The sequence below is a fragment of the Somniosus microcephalus genome, chromosome 5, assembly GCF_052327205.1.
Source record: "Somniosus microcephalus isolate GS21.2 chromosome 5, FLI_Smic_1.0, whole genome shotgun sequence".
NCBI lineage: Eukaryota > Metazoa > Chordata > Chondrichthyes > Squaliformes > Somniosidae > Somniosus > Somniosus microcephalus.
The window spans coordinates 119449691-119473127 of NC_140991.1; the positions used below are offsets into that span (position 1 = coordinate 119449691).

The 23437-nt window shown below is 44.4% G+C and overlaps 1 protein-coding gene and 1 long non-coding RNA gene across 8 annotated transcripts in view; one reads left to right on the forward strand and one right to left on the reverse strand.

The window, feature by feature from the left end:
• The window catches only part of ikzf1 (IKAROS family zinc finger 1 (Ikaros)), a 104206-nt gene that overhangs the window by 45314 nt on the left and 35455 nt on the right, over positions 1–23437 (reverse strand). The window lies entirely within an intron of this gene.
• LOC147117280 (uncharacterized) lies at positions 11137–22480 on the forward strand. 2 transcript variants are annotated; one of them, XR_015078408.1, is made up of 5 exons: positions 11137–11270; positions 12036–12232; positions 20168–20320; positions 21509–21671; positions 21827–22480. It is a non-coding gene; the product is annotated as an uncharacterized LOC147117280 (long non-coding RNA). The 2 variants fall into 2 exon arrangements; XR_015078409.1 differs by lacking the exon at positions 20168–20320.

Here is a 23437-nt window from a genome sequence, read left to right on the forward strand (position 1 = left end):
GACGGTGAGAAAAAAACAGCAACAGCTTTTCCGTGGTATTGTACAAATACAATTAGGAATCTCACAATTCCATTAGTATTCCCTCACATGTATGTAAATAAGTCTACCATGGCTACAGTTCATAAATCTCCACCATGATGATGGGCTCATAATGGCAGCTGTTGCATTATGTGACTGAATGAAGGAATACAATAGTTCAAATAATAAACCTTAGGATTAGCAAATTGTTGTAAGGACTAATTTTTGCTGCTGTGAGACTGCAAAAATGACACAGACACTATACAAGTCATAAATCAATCAATTACTACAAAATCAAACCCAATGAAGAGAAAAATGAATAGCTATTCTGCGATAGTTATCAATGGTGACAATTTTATGGAAGCCTGATGCTATTGCAACAAGAACTGGGAGCACAGATCCAAAAATATTGATTTACAATTTAGCACCCTCAGAGGGGCCCCAGAACTGAAAAGGATAGGGAACTGAAATTTCACTCTGCAGCAAAATGTTCTTGAAAGGTTGGGAATGTTGGTGCAATGTATTAATATGGCACACTCTGTTACTGATGTAGGAATAGTAGGCAGACCAACTTGGCAGGAAAAGTGTTTTAATAATCATTGAAATCTTTCATTGGAATTAACAAAAAAAACCAAGCAGTCAAAGAAAGGAAAGAGTCATAGAACAGTGGATCTTACAGATTAAAGATTCATAGACTGAAATGCTCCAGCTTGCCATTGTACAAGGAATAAAGTAGTTTTGGTATTAGTCACTGTACAGAGCTTCCCCAGCCATTGGGTAAATTATCAGAGCCAAAGTAAATCATTTTTTGGGAAAACAAATTGAAATAACTCAGCACACATAAACAGCAGTGACTTATACACACACGCCACAAAGCACACACACAACACAACACACACCTATCTGTCTGCGCAAGCACTGCAGGTGTATAGCTTTGGGGGAGGGAACGATAATGTTAAGTGTGTTAGCTGTTAGTTTCAGGCTTAAACAAACTGGCATTATGGCATAGGTCCTGGTGCTTCATACAATGCAGAAGTAGGAGACCAAGTACAGTACAGTACTACCTACTTGCAGTGTCATGACAACATATTTGTATGCATGCTCAGCACGAGAGCACATTTTGCAATTTGGCACTTCTGGTGTTGAGCTTCGAGTGACATGAACACATATCAGGAATTTAGCTGCCGAAGTCAGTGCATCTGATTTATGGCTGTGCAAATTTCTGATCATTAATTTTGATATGTTAAATCATAAAATGTATGCTATGATTTCCCCATGACCTATCAATAGAGGCTATACTCCTATAGCGGGGAGGATACAGATCGAAGAAGAATTATGTTTTCAATTGCTATTTCTGTGACTTGGAGATCAAAATACTGTACTTAGAAATTGAATTTCTGAAACTTCTGTGAATCAATTTTTTGGGGAATTTGCCAATAAACAATTTGACACTTCATCAAAGTGTCAGTAAAGTTTTAATTCTAAAACATCTATACTGTGCCAGTTACACCCCTAGTTTAATTTATTGCAGCACTGTTCCTGGATATTGGCCTGTGCTTTGCATTAGAGGAAACTGTAACTGGTCTATTCTAGAATCTGAATTCAGTCAGGTATAAGATCAGAATATCCTCTAAGCAGAACTCACAGCTTAGGTCAGCAGCAAACATGCAATGGAAACCAAAGTCGAAGGCAACCATTCTCACTTCCAAAGGCCCTCCACTTTTGACTATGTATATAAACATATATAAGTGGTACTGCAAATGAAGACAGAGAGTCGAAAGAAACCTGCTTGCTGCCAGGCTGAGCAGCTGAAGAACTCCTGCTCACTATTGTATGGGGACTGAAGCAGTTTCAGCATCACTCACTTGTACAAAACTTCCCCAGCCTTTGGGGAAGTTATGGGAGCCAAAGTAAATTATATTTTAAGCTTTTCCAAAAAAAAACCTGTGTGTGTAAACCACTTTTGCATGAGTGCATGCAGTTATTTTAAAATCATTCATTTAAAAAATGACTTCCTTTGGCTTTTTAAAAAATTCATTCTCAGGATGTGGGCGTTGCTGGCAAGGCCGGCATTTATTCCCCATCCCGAGGTGGTGTGATCAACTGAGTGGATTACGAAAACACTTCTGAGGGCAATTAAGATTCAACCACATTGGTGTGGGACTGGAGTCACATATAGGCCAGAGCGGGTAAGGGTGCCAAATTTCCTTCCCTAAAAGGACATTAGTAAATCGGTTGGGGTTTTACGACAATCCAACAACATTATGGCCACTTTTACAAATATAATTGATAACTTACATTTGGCTAGTGAACTATGTATAAATGTGTGATGCTGAAACAACTTCACCCTCTGTTCAAGGACAAGTTGGAGCATTTCAATCTACTAGCTTGGTGGTGGCAAAGTTTTTGACATCGCTTTCAGCCAGCTGCTGTTAAAATAACCTTGGAATGTAAATATGGGGGCTTTAAGGGAGGGGCACGGGAAGTCAGATCAGCAGAACCATGTCTTGAAGGTTCTGCAATATAAAATGGGATGATAATTCAGTTCCCATTATATCTTGGTCCACACACAACATAACTGATAACTTGGCACAATCAGCAAGGCCATAAAAGTATAAACAAAGGTCTCATTATCCCGGAGTACTGAGGTCAGTTGTAGTGCTCCTCATACTGTCCCAGCTGTGATCAACTAAATCAGCACCAACCTGGGATCTTCCTTGTCTGTATGGCTCAGCTACTCATTGAATGAACCTGCTGAGCCATTGGAGGAACCACAGATAAAGATCATTTGAGTTTACTGTAAATGCTGGATATGAATTAAATCTGAAATGGATTTCAAGGATTTCAATTAAACCCAAGTGAAAGCTTCGCACATCCACCTAACAAAAAAAATATATTTTCTGCGAGGATTTGGTCTCTGATGTTTTTAAACACTATATTGGCAAATTATATGAAATGTAACAAGATACAGTGATCAAATTAACATTTGCTCGCCTTTTTAGGGACTAACTCCTGAAAAAGACATTTCAATTGTGACCAAAATGGTAGCATCTGAATCTGAAATCAGGTTAATTTATATCTTGCACATAAATATTTCAAAGTAAAAATAATGAACAATTGCAACATTCTGCAGCAAATGTTACAAATGCATGCTATAACTATGCATATGCCTATTGTAATAAAGAGGCAGCTGCAGCCTTTACTTCCCAATAGAAAGTGAGGCGAAGTCATTACTCTGGATCTCATATCTTTGTATAAACAGGTCTTGAGGGTAGAATTTCTTATCAGCAAAGCTCACGTATAAAAACTCAACATGCTCACACTATATTCTTGATTGTGCCATTTTACGCAGGTGTTTATCTGGGTTACTAGCTGCATAAAAGTAGTGCACATAAGACCATTGTACAAGTGTTAAGTGTTGGCAAATTAACTTTGCCAATTGGAAGTTCTGCCCTATGGCGTCTAACAATCACCTAAAGCATAGTGGCCCAGAAATTCGGGTCGGGGGCTTCCCGCGGGTATAAGCCCCCGACCTGCACTTACCTTGCGTGCCGGCAGGTGAGCTGTAGGGCCCCGTGGAATTCCACTCTGGGGCCTGGCCCAGCCGCCGGCACGCTGTGCTTGCGTGTCCCAGAGGCGTAGTTAGTGCGATGCATCCCCTGGGATCACGTGAGCCATGGAGGGAAAAGCCCATTCATAAAAGATTGACAGGTAGACCTGTCAAAACTTATAAATACTACGGGCCCAAAATAGCAGTAAACCTTCAAATAATTTTTTTTTTTAAATCACACTTTTTAAATAAACTATAAATTACATTAAATAACTATTTTAAACAATAATTTAAATTTTTGAAAAAAATAATTTTATATTATAACGGGGCTAAAAATAAACTTACCTTGCTTTAAAGTATTTAAAAATAATAAACCTGTGGAAAAAATGTTTTAATTTTAATTAATTGACCACTTACCTTGCAAAAAGCAGGCCTTACGCCTGCTTTTTAAATGTGTAAATCCTGCAGGCTTACCCTCCCGAGAAAACTTGCAAAAAAAACCTAAGTTCAAAGCGCACGCGCTGCCTCTCCTGCGGCGCGTTCGACCTCTGAACCTCTTCGTTCAGAGGATCGGAAGTGCCGGTTTCCCGCGCCTGTGCAGTGCATGCAGGAAACCGGCAATTCCATTCGGCCTACGGGTGAGTACCCCGTGCGTACTCACCCGTGGAGAGCCGAATTTCTGGGCCAATATTGATTATAACTTTTGTTCAAAAAAAATTCAGAAGTTCATCCCCCTTTGCGGAATACACCAGACAGATGAATGATAATCCCAGCTTTGATCCCTGGTCCATACTGTGTTCGTTGACCTCAGTCAAGGGAAGCATGGAGATGTTACCAGGCTCAGGTTCCTACACTTGATCACCATCCAGCAACCTTTGCTGGAAGTGGAAAACTGGATCCAGTGTGATGCTTCCATGGTCATCTAGCCCAACACTTCATATGCAGCCTCACATTTGAGGATTGCACACTTGGGTAAGATGCAAAAGGGCCACTGATTACTGTGGAACTGTGCTCAACTATTACTACAGAAGATTGTGCAGATTTTGGGTGGAGAGAGGGATGTCCATGACTGAGATATAGGGGTAGATTTTCAATTTGCCACTCGGGCATAAAACTGGCATTACGCATCGGTTGCCTGTACAGAATCATAGAAATTTATGACACAGAAGGAGGCCGTTTGGCCCATCGTGTCTGTGCTGGCTGTAAAAGAGCTATCCCACTTTCCAGCACTTGGTCTGTAGCCCTGTAGGTTACAGCACTTCAAGTGCATATCTAAGTACTTTTTAAATCTGATGAGGGTTTCTGCCACTATCACCCCTTCAGGCAGTGAGTTCCAGATCCCCATTACACTCTGGGTGAAAAAAGTTCTCCTCAACTCTCCTCTAATCCTTCTACCAATTACTTTTAGTCTATGCTCCCTGGTTATTGACCTCCCTGTTAAGGGAAATAGGTCGTTCCTATCCACTCTATCTAGGCCCCTCATAATTTTATACACCTCAATTAAGTCTTGCCTTAGCCTCCTCTGGTCCAAAGAAAACAATCCCAGCCTATCCAATCTTTCCTCAGAGCTAAAATTCTCCAGTCCTGGCAACATCCTCATAAATCTCCTCTGTACCCTCTCTAGTGCAATCACATCTTTCCTGTAATGTGGTGTCCAGAACTGTATGCAGTATTCTAGTTGTGGCCTAACTCGTGTTTTATACAGTTCAAGCATAACCTCCCTGCTCTTATATCCTATGCCTTGGCTAATAAAGGAAAGTATCCCGTATGCCTTCTTAACCACCTTATCTACCTGCCCTGCTACCTTCAGGGATCTGTGGATGTGTACTCCAAGGTCTCTCTGTTCCTCTACACTTCTCAGTGTCCTACCATTTATTGTGTATTCCCTGGCCTTGTTAGTCCTCCCCAAAATGCATTACCTCACACTTCTCCAGACTGAATTCCATTTGCCACTTTTCTGCCCACCTGACCAGTCCATTGATATCTTCCTGCTGTCTACAGCTTTCTTCCTCACTATCAACCGCACTACCAATTTTTGTATCCTCTACAAACTTTTTAATCATGCCCCCTACGTTGAAGTCTAAATCATTGATATATACTACAAAAAGCAAGGGACCTAGAACTGAGCCCTGCGGAACCCCACTGGAAACAGCCTTCTAGTCACAAAAACACTTGTCGACCATTACTCTTTGCTTCCTGTCACTGAGAAAATTTTGGATCCAACTTGCCACTTTCCCTTGGATCCCATGGGCTTTTACTTTTCTGACCAATCTGCCATGTGGGACCTTGTCAAAAGCCATTTTAAAATCTATGTGGTCTACATCAAATGCACTACCCTCATCGACCCTCCTTGTTACTCCTCAAAAAATTCAATCAAGTTAGTCAGACATGACCTTCCCTTAACAAATCCATGCTGACTGTCCTTGATTAATCTGTGTCTTTCTAAATGACGATTAATACTGTCCCTCAGAAATTTTTCCAATAATTTGCCCACCACCAAGGTTAGGCTGACTGGCCTGTAATTACTCGGTCTATTCCTTTCTCCGTTTTTAAACAATAGTACAATGTTAGCAGTCCTCCAGTCCTGTGGCACCACACCTGTAGCCAGAGAGGATTGGAAAATAGAAACCACCCATTTTCATATCCATTGATTTCAATGGACCTCAGTCATGGACATTCCACTCTCCTTTTATTATGATTTTCTGCCTTCAGGAAAGGAAGGGTAGAGCATGAGAGTCAAAGAAAATTTAAGAAGAGAATATGTTTCAAAACTATCTTCAAAGTAATAAACTTATTTCATTTTGTGCTGTGATTAGGGGCAAACTTAAATATCGGCCCGTAATTTCCGATCGCTACGGGTGTGTACGAGCTGTGTACACACCCGTAGGGACCTCGCAAGTGCCAGTTTCAGGCATGCGAAGCGCATGCGCTGAAAACCGGCACTTCCGATCTGTCAAGAATCTTGACAGATCGCACACCTGCACTGGAGAAGGGCCTCTGTGGGTGGAGTGTTCCGCTTTCTGTACAACCTTCGCCTGCTGAAATCCCTTAAAAATCTTACGCTTGTTAAAAGCAGGTGTAAGGCTGCTTTTAACAGCATAAGAGTTTAAAAAAAGTAAAAAAAAAAAAATCCACTCATTCATAATTTAAAAATACTTATAAATAATATAATAATAATTCAACTTTATTGTCATTGTACAATGCACAAGTACATGAACAACGAAATGTGATCTTGCAAGCTAAGTTCTTGCAAAAAAGGTAAGTTTATTTTTAGCCCCATAAAAAAAGTTGAATTATCTTTTTCAAAAAATTAAATTGTTTAAAATAATTTAATGTAATTTTAACTAATTTTAAAAACGTGATAATTTTTTTTTTTTAATGTTTTGATGTGTTTTTGGAGTGATCCCCATTCATACATTTGACAGGTCTATGCTGAGAGACCTGTCAAAAGTATGAAGGGGGATTCCCTTCTTCCATTGGTTGAGCTGGCGCACGTGAGCCCAGGGACGCTTGCGAACCGCATGCGCCCCTGGGAATACCTGGGCCTCTGTGCATTTTGTCGTGGAGAGGCCCAGGAGTGGAAGAGTCCGGACCTGCGGAGTCCTCAGGTAAGGGTGTCGATTTTTTCCAGATCAGAGGCCTTCACACGCAGAAATAGGGCCATCATGTTGCTCTATCTTTCAAATATTATGAATAAAGAAAACCAGAATAAAAAGTACAAATTCATATTTTCAATTGGTATTCTCTCTTGTAAGTCCACTGGTGCTAGTTTACCCACTGTGCTTCCTCTCTTAGCAGGGAAAACGCAACAGTCTGGATCATGGGTGGCTGCATAGCCTGCACATGTTGCTGGCAAATCACTAGAGGCAGCCAACAGGAGGTATGCTCAGTCATGTGGGGCCCATCCAGTTTTTCTTGCACTCTATCATGGAATGTTTTATTTAGCAATTCAGATAACAGCTTGTGAAATATGGCCAAAGAGTATAGCCGAGGTCAGTCAAGGCAGGGGCTTAAACTCAAGTTAAACACTTTAGCAGAAGAGCTACTGGACCATCCTTGATATATGGTTTCAATTTATCTCATAAAAGAATATTTATCCCTGGATTAAAAAACTGTACCACTCTTTCAAGCAACGTCAAATATTGTCTATCCAGCACAGCACAGTCTGCATTAAGTACATGGCAGAGATATTTTCCGATTCATTTTCATTGCTATATTCCTTTTAAGTTGATAGGGAACACCCAATTTATAAAAAGGTAGACTTGTCAGTTTGCTTCTGCTAATGGCTACATGTCACTTTTTGTGCAATGCACCTAAAAGTCATTATCTAAATGGAGGTCAAGAATTGTGGCCTCAGTTTTTAAACAGTTGTGATGTTTTAAGGCTATTTGCGACTCTCAGATGTGTCCTAAATTGTCTTTTTCTGTCTCGTTTTCATAATAAATGTGTAATCTCAAGTTTGTAAGATTTTTGGAAAGAAGGCAGTGATGCACCTAATCCTCTTATTTTTCAGCCTCTTTCCATGAATCTTTCCATGGCAGTAATTGTGATTCCCTCTGAACACCTGAAACCTGTTCTAAGACATATCACAATTGCCTTATTTCACACAAAAACTTTATTATCTGAATTTTGGGGAAGAACATAGTGTGTGATGGGGAAAGGGAATATGGGTAGTGTTTTTTAGCTAAACAAGTCAAAACTTTTACATCTTTCCCAGCTAGAACTGCACCTCTCTATATGCCAGAATTTGTCTCCGGGTTACCCATCAACAGATTTGACAGAATTCAAAGTTACTTTAAATATTAAGCAATTTGTGTTACTTCCTGTGAAACTTCCAAAGTTTAAGCAATCTACACTACATCCTGTAGAATTTCCAAAGATGTCACAAGTGTGCTGAAAATAACACATTAGTGACTGTTTAGAAATTTGTCGTAACTATGGGTTCTTTTTGAAAATTAGGCACAAATTTCCAAATTTTGGAATAATTATCCCTTCAGACTTTTGTTTTGTAAATACTACAAAATGCAACCATTGCAATTGAAAGTACAGCCCATTTAAGGGTTTTAAACAAAATAGTTTTAAACTGGACCACCTTGGGCTTTTCAGCCTTGAAAGGAGGCAACTGAGAGGTAACCTAATAGAGGCAAATAAGATAATAAAATGTTAATGAAAAGGTAGATCTTCAAAATAAACTGTGACAGTAAGACATGGGGACAATAGTGAAAGGCAAATTTAGGGCTAATGTTACAAAGTTCTTCACACAAAGAGTGATCAGTATATGGAATTGACTTCTGGGTAGGGTTAGTAGAAACAGAAACTTTGGAGTCATTTAGAAAACAGCTAAATGCTGTGAAGGGGAGGCTATAGAGTTTTATTGTTGGATAAGCCAAGATGGGCCAAATAACCATTGCCATCTAGTTTGTGCAAAGGCTGTGTGGTGCCCTACTGGATACTAGGGTCGTTTACTTTGCTATTGAGGAGCTCTAGCTATTTCCAGTAGTGAGACATATTTTTGAGCTACTGTACATTATTACAAGAATGTTTGCACATTGTGGCCTTTAGGTTACACTCTGAAAATTAACAGACAAAGGCTCAGTGGCCTAGAAATTGGGTATAGCCCCGCCAGCACGTTTGCGCCGAAAATATTGCGCCCGCCGCGGAGCCAGTTGTGCCCGCCCCATATTCACTTTCAGCGCCCCAAAGCGGAACCGGGCGCTGGTACAGGGTGTGTCCGCCCCGCTTGGGGCGCTGAAAGTGAATTTCAGCGCTCCCGGTCCCGCTGCGCCACCCGATGCGGTGCGGCAGGCTGCTGTACTGCAGGCCTCCCCCTTCTCTTAAGGGGGAGGTGCCTGCAACGGCCGGAGCCCCGATTGCAAGTGCCGGCAAAAGAGCCCGGCACAATGGAGAAGTGCCGGGCTCCACAGAAACCAGCCGGCAATGCCGCGGGGGGGAGGGGGGGGGGGTGGAGGAGGCCGGGGAAGGAGGTGTGGGCAGGCGGCCACCGAAAAAGCGGCTGCCCCGCACCTCCACCTTAACTTGCGCCGCTAAGGCTGCAGTAAGGACCCGGTCTCCAGATGTTGTTAGCGCCCGCCACGGAAGAGGCGGCCGCTACTGAAGATGGGGATCGGCGTGGTTTCGGGCGGTACCGGGGCACTGCGCACACCGATGACGTCATCGGTGCCGGCGCAGCGCTACCGGCTAACGCCGATGTTAGGGCCCACCTAATTTCGGGCGCGACGCAACTTCCGGCGCAACCCACTCTTTCGCCCCTAATTGGGCGCAAACGCAACTGAATTTCTAGGCCAGTGTGTTCTTACGAAATTCTTTAGTTTGCTATTTCAATAGAGACATGAATCAATTATTAAAAAAAATAAAACAGATGAATGTGTCTGTTAGAACAGATCAAGAACATGCTAAGCACATGCAATTTCAAGGCCTATGATTCTTCCCAAACTCTGAATTTGGTACTGAAACAAGCTTGAAAGGCAGAAAAATACCATTAATACAAAATGTTTTTATATTATTGAGAATGCATTACATAACCTACAGCAAATAAACACCATTTTGTGTCAATTATAAACAGCTTTTTTTCTGTGAACTACTGTAGATAAGTTTAGAGATAGAATGCTACTTTTTCCTTTCAAAGTATTCAATGCTTAATCACCGCCTGTACCTCCTAATTCTCCACTGGTTTAGTACAAAAGTTAAATGTTTTTGACCCTGTCTCCATAATATAGTCTAATGTAGAAAGCCCAAATAGAACTGCAAAGATACTGAAGAACGTAGAAGCAAACTATTCAATGATACAGTGATCATCTATGCACCAGAAACAGAAAGTATTGAAAACTCCAAACACTATCCAGTAGTCAATATACCGAGGTTTAAAGCTAAAATAACCTGAGGTTAGCAACCTGCTGCCACCAGTTCTTTCTTGTGCACTTAAAAATTCCACTGCCTGAGCTCTGCTGTAGCCACCGTTAGATCCTGCAAGATAATTTAGCTCTCCGGAGAGATGGGGTTGATCTGAGCAGAAGATATGTACTTCTCTGATAAAATCAACTTCCTCTTGCTGTAGATTAGATCAGTAAGCACAGTATCTGAGCTGAAGCCACATAGCAAAGTGTTTCTCCTCTCAAGCAGACTTTGAGTTTATCACTTCTTGTGGCCTTAATCATTCTGTCATAAATAACACACGCTTGTACCTTTTCTGCTCACCACTGACATTTAGCAGCTGACACCTGCACTGCCATTGGTAACGCTTCAGTAACCAATGTATACTCATTAAAACAACATTAATTCTGTAAATAGTACTCCTCAGAAAGAGAGAACACTGTCAGACTTGGCATGTCACATAACACCAATCACAAAAATTAGGTTTCTGCTTCAGATTCATCTTAGAATAGCACTAGTCTCAGTCAAGTCTTCAGCATTTACCCAGCATAAAACTAACAGGATAGCAGTCTGCACAAACACAAAAAATTATCAAGATTACAATGTTGTGGTTTATTTCAAGAATTCTGTGCATCAATATATGTTCTACCATTTTGTAGCTTTCTCTAATTCTACTTTACAGCACACCTACAGAAATCAACTTTGCAAGCTATTTTTTTAAGAGCTGAAAATGCTTTCAATAATCAACTTAATACTTAACGTTGAAGAACATTTTCCATTCAACAAAAGCTTCTCAATGAATTTGTTCCTGGTAAGTTTATAAGCTAAATTCCTTAAAATTAAAAATAATGTCTTATGGTAAAAGCAAAAGCCAAAAATCACTGATCCCAACTGTTGTTTTACTGATACTGAATGCTTCGATTTTAACTTCATGGAGCTGAAAATGGAGCGTGGTGTAAATTGGCCATCCGACCTGAACGTGCCCCATTCTCACCGTGTGCGTTAGATTAAAACCGGGGCAATTTGTTATTAAATTGCCTATAATATAGCATAATGTTGGAATGCAATTAGGTAAATCAGCTCTCCTCTAAATATTGCTGCATTATAATAAGTTATATACTGAAAACATGTTGGTACTTTTTTTAGTTTTTAAAATCAGAAATCCACTATATCTTTAAGTATGATGCATTAAATAAAAACAATGGGACTGCAAAAACTGAAATAATAAATTACACAACTCAACTGGGAAACAAAGATAATAATAATAGATGCCAATTAAATAAACTATGCTCTCTGTCATTTTCAATGATGTTACAGCTGAACTGTATTCAATCTGATACTCAACAGGACAAGGGAAATCAAAGATATCATCTAAGCTTTAAAACAAGGACATTGCTAGTATATAAATGACAAAATAAGGACAACAGTTGAGTAATTTAACTTAAAATAATACAATGTCCAAAAGGCAATGAAACTGACTATCAATGTCATAAAAAGGTTCTCTAATAAACATTGTTTAGCTGCTTCATGATCATCTTATTTTTGTGTAACTTTTTGATTTTTTTCATGTGCACAGAACAAGACAATCCCTTAACAACCAGATTGCTTCACAGCATTTGAAGAGACACCATATTATATAGTGTCTCCAAGCCATGAAACATCAGTGGGGACAGGAATTAAAACATTCTACCAATCTTCCTCCTGTCAAGTTATCAGATGTCAATCCTAGGAGACAGTAGGGAAATTGCCCGGCTTACTTAAAATGACAAAAAGGTATATAATCTACATTATTAAAATAACAATAGCATTGCTGGTTTGAGTGTCAAAACTGTAGGGGAACACCATTTCATTATAATTCTGAGACATTCTATTCTTTATTTATATCTGTTAAAACTTTTAGGATATGCAACAAACAGCAATACACGGTCATTTGGCCCATTCACTCCCAAATACCATGTACAACTACACTGTCATGGCCTCCGCCTGACTTGTTCTAAAATTTCTGAGGAAACCTAGACAAACTTCCAGAGACAACAAACGTTCAAAAAATATGCTTGCCATGCACTGAATAACATTCTACAAGCGTTCCATAACTATTTAATCTTTTCTTATAACTTCAATGTCACTGCCTGACAGGTAATCAACCAACTACTTTTTAAATGGAGCTCGGTAAATTAGTACTAACGAATTCTGATGGAACTAGATTCTACATATCAATTACTTTGAGAATAACTATTCCTACAATAACTAGCTTCACATGATATTTGACTATCTTCAATTTGTGTTATAATTAAAGTCAAAAGAGTTTACATCTGCATCATCCATTCCTTTCATCATTTTAAAGATTTGAATCATGTTGCCTCTCAATCTTCTTTTCTCTGGTGAAAACAAATTCTGTTTCTTCAGTCTATGTTAATTTTCAGGTTTTTTTTCATAGCATCCTTGTCATTCTTTTCTGTATCCTCATCAATGCAGCCACATCTTTATGAAGATGGCCAAAACTGGACACAGAACTTCAAATATGGCCTCACCAATGAGTTACAAATAGTTAAAAATACCCTTATTTGTTTTGTAATAAAATCCCTTGGCCTAGAAATTCAGTTGGGCGCGCCAGCCGTTAGCGCCTTAGGAGGAGTAGATCTCGAGCGCTAGGTGCTTAGCGCCCGGGCGCAGCGCGATCTGCGCCTCGCCCCAACTTCAGTACACATTTAGCGCTGGCGCAAAGTCTTAGCGCGTGCCCTGCTGCGCGCGCAGATCATGACGTCATTTACTAGTGCAACACCCTTTGTGCGCCCCGAACCGGAACTTCACTCGTGCCGGCCCATTGTGCGCCGGGCGGCCCTAACGACTGTGAAGTGGAACGGTACACAGCCGAGGCGGGCCGCAGGGAGCGCTAATTAAAGGGCACTTACCCTGCACTATAAAGGCCAGCCATTTTGCAGCATTCACTCTTGTGCAACGGTTTTTTGGAGAGAGACCAAGGAGGAGAGCTTACTGGTTTGGACCAACACTAGGACAGGTATTTTTGGCTCAGGCCAGAGCTTAGCAATTATCTTTGCCTTCATTGAGAGCTCAGTGTTTGCCAGCATATAATGGGGGCTGCATTGGGTGCCAACGCTGACTTTCAGCCTTATGCCAGAAGGGCTTACAGACGCCGTGAGAGAGTGGCAGCCCTGGCTAGACGCAGAGGGGGCAACAGGCGTCGCCAACTGAGGCCTTACCCACCCAGGGTATACCGCCAGCAGTCCTCCTATCTGACCATGTCTGCCGCGATGTGTGTTAGGAGGCTGCGATTCAGAAGGGAGGTGGTTGCAGACATCTGCCAGCTGCTTCACAGAGATCTGCAGCCACAGCTGATGCGCAGGACGTCTCTGTCGGTGGCAGTGAAGGTGACGGTGGCTCTCAACTTCTATGCCACCGGCTCCTTCCAATCCGCTGCTGGGGACATCGCTAACATCTCCCAGTTCGCCGTGCATTGCTGCATCCGCCAGGTGACCGAAGCCCTTTTCAGAAGGAGACATCAATTCATCTCCTTCCCCATGACCCTGGACAAGCAGCAGCAGCGTGCAGTGGGATTTGCAAGAATAGCGGGCTTCCCCATGGTGCAGGGCGCCATTGACTGCACGCATGTGGCTTTGCGGGCACCTCTGGAGCATGCCGAGGATTACCGCAACCGGAAGGGCTACCATTCCCTCAACGTACAGCTGGTGTGTGACCACAGGAAGCGCATCCTAGCTGTCAATGTCCGCTTTCCAGGCAGCAGCCACGATGCCTTTATCCTGCGACAGACAACTGTGGCTGACATGTTCCAGGCACAGCCTCACCCAAGAGGATGGCTTATCGGAGACAAAGGCTATCCTTTGTGTACCTGGCTCATGACCCCGCTCCGCGCGCCCACGACCCCTGCTGAAGAGGCATACAACGAGAGCCATCAAGCGACTAGGAACATCATAGAACAAACAATCGGTGTCCTCAAGCAACGGTTCCGCTGTCTCGATCGCTCCGGGGGAGCCCTCCAGTATTCGCAGGAGTGAGTCTCCCAATTCGTCGTCGTTTGCTGCATGCTGCACAACCTGGCTATCCGCAGGACTCAGGCACTGCCACCTCACGTTGGACCCCCACCTCAGGAGGAGGAGCAGGAGGAGCATGAGGAGGAGGAGGACGAGGAGTACCAGCCCAGGAGGGAGGCAGAAGGTCCAAGGGCCGCCCGTCGGCGGCTTATTGAACGTCACTTCTAGGCCCCCTGTCAGGGAATGGCTTGTGCCAATGAAAGAACATGATTGCAGCCGCTCCGCAAGCCCTCAGCCGGTTAAGGCAACAAACACTTCAAAGATCAAACATGGACAATGTTAATAAATAAAATGCTTTATTGTACAAACTCAGGGCCCTTCCGACATGAAAACCAAAAACAGACGAAACCCCCAAAAAACACTCAAACACATTACTCGCTCCCACAACCTGGAGAGGATTAACAAAACAGTGCAACTAAAATGGCCGTCATCCTCGGCCTTCGTAAAAAACAAACATCACATCCTCGGCCTTCAAAAAACAAACATCCAATTCACGGCCTCAAAAAACAAACATCCAATTCTCGGCCTCAAAAAACAAACATCCAATTCTCGGCCTCAAAAAACAAACACAACTGGCCACACATTCAACTTTTTGGCCCGCTAGGGCAATGCCTTGGCCATCTTTGTGTGGCCCCTGCCCGCCCTGCTGCTCCTCCTCAAAGTAAGGCCATTGGCTGCTGCAAAGCTGGGGGCAGGCTCCAGAGGGGCACATGTCGTGACGGCAGATGCCCTTGGGGGTCAGCCTAGTTGAGGTCTGGCCGTCGAGCGGGCGGCTGTTGAATGCTGCAGCTGTGGCTGGCCAGCATCAGTCGCTGCAGCAGCTCCTGGCAGCTCCACTGGGGGAGTGGCAGTGGCGGCTGGAGGAATGGGGGCAAGCTGGCGGATGGCAGGCGCTCGCTGGTCACCCGAGACACTGGCACTCGCCCGGGCCAGCACTGCAGCATGCGCACCAATCTGCCGAGGGACAGACCGCTGTGCTGCTGCAGCGCGCCGGGTGCCCTGGCGATGCCTGGCTGACACAGCGAGTGTGGCAGCAGTGAGTGCCCGTGTTGACCTGTTCAGTGACCTCATCAGAGCACCCAGTGACTGCATGGCACCACTGATCAGCTGCCCACTCGCTGCCTGAGCTGCCCCGAATGCCGCCCGACTCGCTGCCTGCTCTGCCCCGAATTCCTTCAAACTGATGGCCTGTGAGGCCCCGACGTCGGTGACACTCCGAGAGAGGGACTCGATGGCCTCAGGCAACCGTGCCACTACCCTCATGAGCTCCGTGTGCCGGCGCTCCGAGTCCGCGGACAAGTCCTCGAGGCGTTCTATCTCCTCGGCGAAGACCATCTCCGGACTGGAGGCCGGACTCTCCCTCTGGGGAGAAGGCCGCCGAGCTGGCCGACCCTTCCTGCGTTGCTGGACGCCGCTGGGCCCAGCAATTGGACTCCCCTCCGACCCTTCCCCCCTCTGGGGAGAAGGCCGCTGAGCTTCCACCCCCCTCCTGCGTTTCTGCAGGCCGCAGGTCCCATGAGCTCCCCTCCCCTCCGACACTTCCGCCACGCTCCCCTCCAGGGAAGACGTGTCCCCTACATTTGCATGGGTTGCCGCGGATGAGGGTTCCCCTGATGGGCCGCCTTCCTCTTGCTCCTCCTCCTCCTCCTCTTCTGAGGGGCTGTCACTGGCAAGTTCAGGGACCTCCTCCTCACCATCTGAAAGCAGGAAGGCACAAGAGTAGCTTTAGAGTGAGGAGAGGGCGTCAGCGAGGGATGCATGAGTGGTGGCATTCAGTGCATTGGTCGGACAGTGGCAAAGGATGTAGATCTGATGTGCAAGTGGGACGAGAGAGGTCCAAACGTTGATGTCCTTACCATTGGTGCCCAGAACAGGGTCGGCATCTCCACATGCAACGGGGCCAATCACCCGGCCACCCATGATGCGCTCCACGCGATGTTGCAGCTCGGTGAGCGGCTGGATCTGGGGCGGCCTCCCCCGGTCGCAGTCCGGCTCTTCCTATTATTGGCCAGCTTGGCCTGCAAGAGAAAGGACGGCCTCTAAGTACAGTGTGTAGCCCTGATCTTGTGTGCACTGCCTCCCATGGCGGAATAGCCTGGCCAGTGTGTCGCCCTGATCTTGTGTGCACTGCCTCCCATGGTGGAATAGCCTGGCCAGTGTGTCGCCCTGATCTTGTGTGCACTGCCTCCCATGGTGGAATAGCCTGGCCAGTGTGTCGCCCTGATCTTGTGTGCACTGCCTCCCATGGTGGAATAGCTTGGCCAGTGTGTTAAGTGCAGAATGTGCAATTGATGTTCATGCCTGTCCCATAGCTGCTGGATGAGGGCTGGCCATTAGGGCTTTCAGGTCCCTTTGCCCATAATGTGAGGTGCACATGCAAGGATGAGGAGGACACTGGAAAGGGTACTCACCCTGACAATCCGAGTGAGGTCATTAAACTTTTTGCGGCATTGGATACCGGTCCTGAGGACCTCGCTGTTGGCTGACACCTTGCTGGCGACATGCCTCCAGGCTCTCCGGTAGACGCGGACCGGCGCCTTCCTGCCATTGTCCGGGTACAAAAGATGGCGCCTCTTCTCCACAGCACCAACCAGCACACTCAGATCAAGCTCTGAGAAGCGCTGCGCTCGTTCACGGGCCTTCTGCATGGCTTCAGGCGCTATTTGGGTCCAGCAGCAGTGTTCAGGCCTAGCTGGAGGGCTCCACTATCCAGGGCGTGGCAGCAGACCAAGTCGACCCTTCCCCCTTAAGAGCTGGCCGGCGCCAGGGTGTCTGCTGTCAATCACGAGATGGCCGCACCTGCGCTGCGCCCGGCCTCGGCGCTCTCGCTCAGCACCTCCGGCTTAGCGCCTAAAGAGAGGCATGCAGCGCCAGTTTTAGCGCTCGAGCAAACTCTTAGGGCGAAACTAATGAATATCGGAGAAGTGGCCTCGATTTTGCGACGGGCGCAAACTTTAGCGGCCGCCCGACTTTACCGCCCCAAAAGTGGCTACAATGAATTTCTAGGCCCTTGGATATTCATCCTAGAGCCTCATTTGCTTTGTTAACAACAGTCTCATATTAATGGATATACTATCATAGAACAATTGACAATAATAACCAAATATTTCTACTCTTTTCAATGCAAATCTATCCATCCATCCACCACATACATACACCTCCAGTTTTTGGTTAAATATGCATCACCTTATACTTCTCGATATTAAACTCCATTTATCATTCCTTGGCCCATCTACATAGTTTCTCCAGGTCTGTTGGAATATTTTCCATTTCCTCCATGCTGGATACATTGTTACATAAGTCAATATCATCAACAAAGTACGAGTAGTACCCACTTCCATATAGTTTATGAGCAGTATAAAGAAAACAAATTGAAAACAGAGCACTGTAGAATGCCACTAGTCACTGAACACCATCCCCAGACAGAGCCGTCTCCATTTAACATCACCTTCTTCTTACTACTGCTTAGCCAGTTTGTTTTCTATCTATCTATTTTACCTGCAATAATATGTGCTCATATATTTTTTTAAAACCCCAAATGCTGAATCTCTTCCGAAAGTCCAAGTATAATTTATGATTGGATGACTATCATTCAAGCTTAGTCAAATTCTCAAAAGAATTCCCGTGAACTTTTCTGCTGTTGCTACTTTTTTTAAGCAAAAAAATAAAATTAATATAAAGTGGTGTTACCTGCTTTACATTCATAATTAACTTTTTAACCCCAAATTATGAACCTTTTAGCCACCTAGAATCATAGAATAGCACAACACAGAAGGAGGCTATTCGGCCCATCGAGTCTGTGCCTGCTTTTTCGAAGAGCAATCCAGTTAGTCACACTCCCCCACTCTTTCCCCATTTACATCAATTTTTTCACCTTCAAGTAATTATCCAATTCCCTTTTGAAGGCTACTATTGAATCTGTATCCACCACCCTATCAGGCAGTGCATTCCAAATCCTAACCACTCGTTGCATTAAATTTTTTTTCCTCATGTCGCCTTTGGTTCTTTTGCCAATCACCTTAAATCTGTGCTCTCTTGTTATCGACCCTTCAGCCATTGGAAACAGTTTCTCTTTATTTACTCTATTTAAACCCTTCATGATTTTAAACACCTCTATCAAATCTCCTCTTAGCCTTCTCTGCTACAAGAATAACAACCTCTGCTTCTCTGGTCTATCCACGTAACTGTAATCCCTCATCCCTGGTACGATTCTAATAAATCTCTTCTGTACCCTCTCCAAAGTCTTTATGTCATTCCTAAAGTGTGGTGACTCCATTTGGGGCCGAACTAGTGTTTTATATAGGTTTGACATAACTTCCTGGCTTTTGTACTCTCTGCCTCTATTTATAAAGCCCAGGATCCCGTATGTTTTATTACCTGCTTTGTTAACCTGTCCTGCCACCTTTAAAGATTTGTGCACAAACACTCCCCGGTCTCTCTCTTCTTGCACCCCCTTTAAAATTGTACCATTTAGCATTTATTGCCTCTCCTCATTCTTCCTACCAAAATGTATCACCTCACACTTTTCTGCGTTGAATTTCATTTGCCATGTGTCCGCATATTTCACCAGTCTGTCTATGTCCTCTTGAATTACTATCTGTCTCACCGTTTACTACACTTCCAACTTTCATGTCATCTGAAAATTTCAAAATTGTGCCCTGTATCCCCAAGTCCAAGTCATTAATGTACATCAAAAACAGCCGTGGTCCTAGTACTGAACCTTGGGGAACACTACTGTATACCTCTCTCCAGTCCGAAAAACAGCCATTCACAACTCTCTGTTTTCTCTCCCTTAGCCAATTTTGTATCCATGCTGCTACTGTCCGTTTTATCCCATGGGCTTCAATGGCCTAACATGCCTAATATGTGGTACTTTATGGTGCTTTTGAAAGTCCATCATTTACACAACATCAACTGCACTGCCCTCATCCAACGTCTCTGTTACCTCATGAAAAAACTCAATCAAGTTAGTCAGACATGATTTGCCCTTAACAAATCCATGCTGGCTCTCCTTTATTAGTCAATGCTTGTCGAAGTGGTTGGTTATTTTCTCCTGGATTATTGTTTCTAAAAGCTTTCCCACCACCGACATTAAACTGACTGGCCTGTAATTGCCAGGTTTATCCTTCTCCCCTATTTTGAACAAAGCTGTAACATTTGCAAACATCCTGTCCTTTGGCACAACCCCTGTATCTAAGGAGGATTGAAAGATTGTGGCCAGCACCTCTGCAAATTCTACCCTTACTTTCCTCAGCCACCTAGGAGGCAACACACCTCAGCTATTTTGGTGTAAAATTTTATTTTAAAAATAGCACAGTGGAGGTGCAATAGATTTGCACAGAACTACACCACTTCCTTAGAGAACAGAAAATGGCATTTATGCAATTGCAGCACACACTGTGGAGAATTATGTATATTTTCATAATATAGTATATAACAATTGTAACTGTACTTGAGGAATGCATTGTCTAATTACAAAAAAATTCATCATTGGCCTTAGGACTCAGGAGTTTTGTTTTAAAATCATCAGAATAGAAGGAAACAAATTGGTGGCATTCTAAGTGTGTATATAAATATTCTACTGTTCAATTAATGATATTAACAATTAATGACAGCTGAATTTTGTTTGATACTGCAGATTTTTGTATATATATATCTTCAAACACTAGAACTTACACAAGGCAAACCAAACCAAAGAAGACAAACAACAATCTGAAACTGTTAAAGGAGACAGAAATATAAATACTTATATTGGCAAAATATCACAATTGTCAGTTTATTGATTGTGGGGGTGAGAAACTTATGCTACATTTTTGAAAGTACAGCATACTATTTGGTAGCGTGTAGCACCAGCAGATTTGATTGAAATAATCTTTGAGTTTGAGAAGTTTAGCACATTGGTAAATAATATATACAGCCGTCATTAATTTCCACAGTGGTTTGCCCGATCGCCCACCGTAATTTCTCCGGGGTTTCCTCAGATATTCTGCTGAAGCTTTGGTAGACCATTAGGAGAACCCCCATAAAAATTCAGCCCCATGATATTTTTAATGCTCTGGATTTTGAAAAAATGATAGTGCTGCAAACCACACATTTTACATTGTAAATTTTCAGATTTTTTTTTCAAATTTTGCCTTCTGGCGTCTAAAACCCATTAGGGGAAAAATTCGGTATCGACCATTTTGTGGAGCTAACATCGCCTAGGTGTAAACATTAGCGCCCGGCGCAAATTAGCGCCGGCGACCGTGAAATTCAGTTTTAGCGCCCAAGAGGGAAGTGCAGTGCTAAATCAAGCGCTACACACCTCTCTTAGGGCGCCAATGCCGGGGAGCGGGATGCTACCGCAGAGCGCTAATCAAGTTCTGGTGCTGTCAATTACAAGTACTCAGACAGACTGGCACCTTCCAGTTCTTAAAGGATAGGTTCAATCATGCTGCACAGCCTCACTCTGATCATTGCTGCTTGTGACCTGGGCCTGCAAGGAGCTACAATCCATCAACCACAAATTTCATGGCTGATCAGAGGCCCAGGGAGAGAGCTCGCCGGTTCAGCGACCAGGCATTGGAGGCTCTGATTGCGGCTGTGGAATGCCGGCGGGCAGTGCTGTTCCCTGACACTGGCAGGAGGCCACTGCCACTGGAGTTCAGAAGGATGTAGAGGGAGGTGGCCCAGTACGTCTCAGCCAGAAGCGTGGTCCACAGGACTCACACCCAGTGCTGCAAGAAGTTCAACGACATCACTCGGGTGGTCAGGGTGAGTACATGCTTCAAAAGCCTGTACATCCCACCATCTCAACCTCACTCTGTGCACAGATGGTATAAACCGCCAAATTCCTAACACTCACCCAACTATGCCCATCTACTAAAAGTCACATCCACATCTCACGCCTTGCATACATTAATAGCTATTCAACTATGGTATGCACATCTGTCAAACACATGGCTGTACACTCACTCACACGCTCTCGTTTTTCTTGCAGGCCAAGCTTGCTCAAAACAGGAGGGAGCAGCAACACACAGGAGGAGGTCAGGCTGAGCTGCACCCCCTTACACAGCTGGAGGAGCAAGCGCCCAGCATCATCGCGGCCCAGGTTGTGGGCGCTGTGGCAGTCGGAGAGGTCGACCCCCTTGGGGACAACAACGGTATGTTCATCACCTTTCCCTCTTCTTTCATACCACTTCCCCCTCACAACACAAGCCCTTTTCACTTTCCATCTAAGTATACTGTCTCCATTCCTTGCTCCCTTCCTGCCCCCCTCCCTGACGTTAAACCCACTCTTGTGCCTTAATGCTTTCAGATAATCAGCCACCATCTAACCAGTCTGTCCCTCAGCCTCCCAGTGGCAGCGACGCGGGACAGGAGGAGGAACATCAAACCGGAGCCTCATTGCCTGTGTCTCCCGAGGGCGAAACATCCGATAATTGGGTCACACGGAGGGGAGCAGAGGAAATGGCTCTGATGTGGGTGAAGCTCCGGGACCCAGCGGGCTGCAGCAACACCATGGGGAAGGGGAAGCTCGGGGGCCAATTCCCCGGAGGATGAGTGCGCACACGAGTTCTGCTGCACAGGACTCAGATGAGGACCTCGATGTTGAGGTGATGACCACACAGGCAATGAGCAGACATACTGAGCTCATGGGTGCAATGGCAAGGCCTTCCAGGCCCAGAACTGGTCGAGGGCATCCTGCAAGGCCATCTGAAGTCTCTGGCTCCCAGAATCAGAAGCCTTCCACCAGCCTTGTTGCAGCCACTGGGGCCACATTATGGAGGAGCTGTCGGGTTGGGAGGGGGGAATTGCAAAGGGGAGGGAAATCATTGAGGAAGGCCCAGTAAATAAAATGTTAATAGCAAATGGGTACAAAAGTTGATGTGTTTGTTCATAAATTGTTGTGTTTGTTTATTATTGGTTGTTTGACAAGAGAGAGTTGTGCAGAATAATAAATGTTTATTTCGACATAGCAAATCTTGCGATGTTTCTCATTTGAGCCTTGCCTGGTGATAGCATGTGTCAGCTGTGGCTCAGTTGATAGCACACTTGCCTCTGAGTCAGAAAGTTGTGGGTTCAAGTCCCACTCCAAGGACTTGAACACATAAAGCTCGGCTGACACTCCAGTGCAGTGCTGAGGGAGTGCTGCACTGTTGGAGGTGTCGTCTTTCAGATGAAATGTTAAACCGAGGCCCCGTCTGCTCTCTCAGGTGGACGTAAAAGATCCCATGGTACTATTTCAAAGAAGAGCAGGGGAGTTATCCCTGGTGTCCTGGCCAATACTTATCCCTCAACCAACATAACAAAAACAGATTATCTGGTCATGATCACATTGCTGTTTGTGGGAGCTTGCTGTGTGCAAATTGGCTGCTGCGTTTCCCACATTACAACAGTGACTCCACTTCAAAAGTACTTCATTGGCTGTAAAGTGCTTTGAGACCTGCGAGGAGGCAGATACAGCAGGAGGCCGAGGACAGCGTGGACCTGCGAGGAGTCAGCAGCAGCAAGGAGGCAGACACAAATCTGGCGAATTCCAAAAGAACAGTAAAATCAAGGAGTGACGTCACAGAACTGCAGGAAAGAGTCTGAGAGCGGGAGCAGTCAAACAACAACAACTGCGAAACCACTAAAGTGACATCACAACCAGGGAAGGAGCTGATTGGTAAGTATGACCTGGTGAGTATTTTTACAGTCCAGTCATTAAAGTAAAAGTAAGGTCTCTAGTTTATAGTAAGTAGTGTTTAAAGGGAAGTAAGGTCCCTAGTGTATTTAATATTCTTTAATTTAAAGGAAGGGAGTAAATTAAGGGTAGGACATGGGACATGGCAGGGCAGCGCGGCTGCGTGGAGTGCTCCTCCTGTGCTATGTGGGAAGTCAGGGACACTTTCGGTGTCCAGGGCAAACACATGTGCAGGAAGTGTCC